Raw genomic sequence first — 5,712 nt, 5'->3', positions numbered from 1 at the left:
GAGTTAAACCATACTTTTGATTGAGCAGTTTTGAAACACTCTGTCTGTAGAAAATGCAACTGGACATTCGTAGCGCTAAGTGGGTAATAGTGGAAAAAAGAATATGTTCAAATATAAACTACACAGAAGCATTGTATGAAACTTCTTTCTGTTCTGTGCATTCAACTAACAGAGTTGAACCTTACTTTTGATTGAGCCGTTCTGAAACACTCTTTCTGTAGAAAATGCAATTAGACATTCTGAGCGCTAAGAGGCCTATATTGGGAAATAGAATGTCTACAAATAAAAACTACACAGAAGAATTGTGTGAAACTTCTTTCTGTTCTGTTTGTTCAACTAAAAGAGTTGAACCTTAGTTTTGATTGAGCCGTTCTGAAACACTCTTTCTGTAGAAAATGCAAGTGGAGATTCGGAGCGCTAAGAGGGTAATAGTGGAAAAAGGAATGTCTCCAAATATAAACTACACAGAATCATTGTGTGAAACTTCTTTCTCATCTGTGAATTCAGCTAACAGAGTTAAAACATACTTTTGATTGAGCAGATCTGAACACTCTTTCTGTAGAAAATGCAACTGGATATTTGGAGCGCTAAGAGAGTAGTAGTGGAAAAAGGAATATATTCAAATATAAACTACACAGAAGCATTCTGTGAAACTTCTTTCTGATCTGAGCATTCAGCTAACAGAGTTAAACCATACTTTTGATTGAGCAGTTTTGAAACACTCTGACTGTAGAAAATGCAACTGGACATTCGTAGCGCTAAGTGGGTAATAGTGGAAAAAGAATATGTTCAAATATAAACTACACAGAAGCATTGTATGAAACTTCTTTCTGTTCTGTGCATTCAACTAACAGAGTTGAACCTTACTTTTGATTGAGCCTTTCTGAAACACTCTTTCTGTAGAAACTGCAATTGGACATTCTGAGCGCTAAGAGGCCTATATTGGGAAAAATAATATCTTCAAATAAAAACTACACAGAAGCATTGTGTGAAACTTATTTCTGATATGTTCATTAAGCTAACAGAGTTAAACCATACTTTGGATTGCGCAGTTCTGAACACTCTTTCTGTAGAAAATGCAAGTTTACATTCGGATCGCTAAGAGGGTAATAGTGGAAAAAGGAATATATTCAAATATAAACTACACAGTAGCATTCTGTGAAAATTCTTTCTGTTCTGTGCATTCAACTAACAGAGTTGAACTTTACTTTTGATTGAGCCGTTCTGAAACACTCTTTCTGTAGAAACTGCAATTGGACATGCTAAGCGCTGAGAGGCCTACATTGGGAAAAAGAATATCTTCAAATAAAAACTACACTGATGCATTCTGTGAAACTTATTTCTGATCTGTGAATTCAGTTAACAGAGATAAAACATATTTTTGATTGAGCAGTTATGAAACACTCTTTTTGTAGAAAATGCAAGTGGAGATTCGGAGCGCTAAGAGGGTAATAGTGGAAAAAGGAATGTCTTCAAATATAAACTCCACAGAATCTTTCGGTGAAACTTCTTTCTGATCTGTGCATTCAGCTAACAGAGTTAAACCATACTTTTGATTGAGCAGATCTGAACACTCTTTCTGTAGAAAATGCAACTGGACATTTGGAGCGCGAAGAGCGTGGTAGTGGAAAAAGTAATATATTCAAATATAAACTACACAGAAGCATTCTGTGAAACTTCCTTCTGATCTGAGCATTCAGCTAACAGAGTTAAACCATACTTTTGATTGAGCAGTTTTGAAACACTCTGTCTGTAGAAAATGCAACTGGACATTCGTAGCGCTAAGTGGGTAATAGTGGAAAAAAGAATATGTTCAAATATAAACTACACAGAAGCATTGTATGAAACTTCTTTCTGTTCTGTGCATTCAACTAACAGAGTTGAACCTTACTTTTGATTGAGCCGTTCTGAAACACTCTTTCTGTAGAAAATGCAATTAGACATTCTGAGCGCTAAGAGGCCTATATTGGGAAATAGAATGTCTACAAATAAAAACTACACAGAAGAATTGTGTGAAACTTCTTTCTGTTCTGTTTGTTCAACTAAAAGAGTTGAACCTTAGTTTTGATTGAGCCGTTCTGAAACACTCTTTCTGTAGAAAATGCAAGTGGAGATTCGGAGCGCTAAGAGGGTAATAGTGGAAAAAGGAATGTCTCCAAATATAAACTACACAGAATCATTCTGTGAAACTTCTTTCTGATCTGTGAATTCAGCTAACAGAGTTAAAACATACTTTTGATTGAGCAGATCTGAACACTCTTTCTGTAGAAAATGCAACTGGATATTTGGAGCGCTAAGAGAGTAGTAGTGGAAAAAGGAATATATTCAAATATAAACTACACAGAAGCATTCTGTGAAACTTCTTTCTGATCTGAGCATTCAGCTAACAGAGTTAAACCATACTTTTGATTGAGCAGTTTTGAAACACTCTGACTGTAGAAAATGCAACTGGACATTCGTAGCGCTAAGTGGGTAATAGTGGAAAAAGAATATGTTCAAATATAAACTACACAGAAGCATTGTATGAAACTTCTTTCTGTTCTGTGCATTCAACTAACAGAGTTGAACCTTACTTTTGATTGAGCCTTTCTGAAACACTCTTTCTGTAGAAACTGCAATTGGACATTCTGAGCGCTAAGAGGCCTATATTGGGAAAAATAATATCTTCAAATAAAAACTACACAGAAGCATTGTGTGAAACTTATTTCTGATATGTTCATTAAGCTAACAGAGTTAAACCATACTTTGGATTGCGCAGTTCTGAACACTCTTTCTGTAGAAAATGCAAGTTTACATTCGGATCGCTAAGAGGGTAATAGTGGAAAAAGGAATATATTCAAATATAAACTACACAGTAGCATTCTGTGAAAATTCTTTCTGTTCTGTGCATTCAACTAACAGAGTTGAACTTTACTTTTGATTGAGCCGTTCTGAAACACTCTTTCTGTAGAAACTGCAATTGGACATGCTAAGCGCTGAGAGGCCTACATTGGGAAAAAGAATATCTTCAAATAAAAACTACACTGATGCATTCTGTGAAACTTATTTCTGATCTGTGAATTCAGTTAACAGAGATAAAACATATTTTTGATTGAGCAGTTATGAAACACTCTTTTTGTAGAAAATGCAAGTGGAGATTCGGAGCGCTAAGAGGGTAATAGTGGAAAAAGGAATGTCTTCAAATATAAACTCCACAGAATCTTTCGGTGAAACTTCTTTCTGATCTGTGCATTCAGCTAACAGAGTTAAACCATACTTTTGATTGAGCAGATCTGAACACTCTTTCTGTAGAAAATGCAACTGGACATTTGGAGCGCGAAGAGCGTGGTAGTGGAAAAAGTAATATATTCAAATATAAACTACACAGAAGCATTCTGTGAAACTTCCTTCTGATCTGAGCATTCAGCTAACAGAGTTAAACCATACTTTTGATTGAGCAGTTTTGAAACACTCTGTCTGTAGAAAATGCAACTGGACATTCGTAGCGCTAAGTGGGTAATAGTGGAAAAAAGAATATGTTCAAATATAAACTACACAGAAGCATTTTATGAAACTTCTTTCTGTTCTGTGCATTCAACTAACAGAGTTGAACCTTACTTTTGATTGAGCCGTTCTGAAACACTCTTTCTGTAGAAAATGCAATTAGACATTCTGAGCGCTAAGAGGCCTATATTGGGAAATAGAATGTCTACAAATAAAAACTACACAGAAGAATTGTGTGAAACTTCTTTCTGTTCTCTTTGTTCAACTAAAAGAGTTGAACCTTAGTTTTGATTGAGCCGTTCTGAAACACTCTTTCTGTAGAAAATGCAAGTGGAGATTCGGAGCGCTAAGAGGGTAATAGTGGAAAAAGGAATGTCTCCAAATATAAACTACACAGAATCATTCTGTGAAACTTCTTTCTGATCTGTGAATTCAGCTAACAGAGTTAAAACATACTTTTGATTGAGCAGATCTGAACACTCTTTCTGTAGAAAATGCAACTGGATATTTGGAGCGCTAAGAGAGTAGTAGTGGAAAAAGGAATATATTCAAATATAAACTACACAGAAGCATTCTGTGAAACTTCTTTCTGATCTGAGCATTCAGCTAACAGAGTTAAACCATACTTTTGATTGAGCAGTTTTGAAACACTCTGACTGTAGAAAATGCAACTGGACATTCGTAGCGCTAAGTGGGTAATAGTGGAAAAAGAATATGTTCAAATATAAACTACACAGAAGCATTGTATGAAACTTCTTTCTGTTCTGTGCATTCAACTAACAGAGTTGAACCTTACTTTTGATTGAGCCTTTCTGAAACACTCTTTCTGTAGAAACTGCAATTGGACATTCTGAGCGCTAAGAGGCCTATATTGGGAAAAATAATATCTTCAAATAAAAACTACACAGAAGCATTGTGTGAAACTTATTTCTGATATGTTCATTAAGCTAACAGAGTTAAACCATACTTTGGATTGCGCAGTTCTGAACACTCTTTCTGTAGAAAATGCAAGTTTACATTCGGATCGCTAAGAGGGTAATAGTGGAAAAAGGAATATATTCAAATATAAACTACACAGTAGCATTCTGTGAAAATTCTTTCTGTTCTGTGCATTCAACTAACAGAGTTGAACTTTCCTTTTGATTGAGCCGTTCTGAAACACTCTTTCTGTAGAAACTGCAATTGGACATGCTAAGCGCTGAGAGGCCTACATTGGGAAAAAGAATATCTTCAAATAAAAACTACACTGATGCATTCTGTGAAACTTATTTCTGATCTGTGAATTCAGTTAACAGAGATAAAACATATTTTTGATTGAGCAGTTATGAAACACTCTTTTTGTAGAAAATGCAAGTGGAGATTCGGAGCGCTAAGAGGGTAATAGTGGAAAAAGGAATGTCTTCAAATATAAACTCCACAGAATCTTTCGGTGAAACTTCTTTCTGATCTGTGCATTCAGCTAACAGAGTTAAACCATACTTTTGATTGAGCAGATCTGAACACTCTTTCTGTAGAAAATGCAACTGGACATTTGGAGCGCGAAGAGCGTGGTAGTGGAAAAAGTAATATATTCAAATATAAACTACACAGAAGCATTCTGTGAAACTTCTTTCTGATCTGAGCATTCAGCTAACAGAGTTAAACCATACTTTTGATTGAGCAGTTTTGAAACACTCTGTCTGTAGAAAATGCAACTGGACATTCGTAGCGCTAAGTGGGTAATAGTGGAAAAAAGAATATGTTCAAATATAAACTACACAGAAGCATTGTATGAAACTTCTTTCTGTTCTGTGCATTCAACTAACAGAGTTGAACCTTACTTTTGATTGAGCCGTTCTGAAACACTCTTTCTGTAGAAAATGCAATTAGACATTCTGAGCGCTAAGAGGCCTATATTGGGAAATAGAATGTCTACAAATAAAAACTACACAGAAGAATTGTGTGAAACTTCTTTCTGTTCTGTTTGTTCAACTAAAAGAGTTGAACCTTAGTTTTGATTGAGCCGTTCTGAAACACTCTTTCTGTAGAAAATGCAAGTGGAGATTCGGAGCGCTAAGAGGGTAATAGTGGAAAAAGGAATGTCTCCAAATATAAACTACACAGAATCATTCTGTGAAACTTCTTTCTGATCTGTGAATTCAGCTAACAGAGTTAAAACATACTTTTGATTGAGCAGATCTGAACACTCTTTCTGTAGAAAATGCAACTGGATATTTGGAGCGCTAAGAG

The sequence above is a fragment of the Symphalangus syndactylus genome, chromosome 24 (genome assembly GCF_028878055.3).
Source record: "Symphalangus syndactylus isolate Jambi chromosome 24, NHGRI_mSymSyn1-v2.1_pri, whole genome shotgun sequence".
Classification (NCBI taxonomy): Eukaryota; Metazoa; Chordata; class Mammalia; order Primates; family Hylobatidae; genus Symphalangus; species Symphalangus syndactylus.
This window is presented reverse-complemented; position numbering follows the sequence as displayed.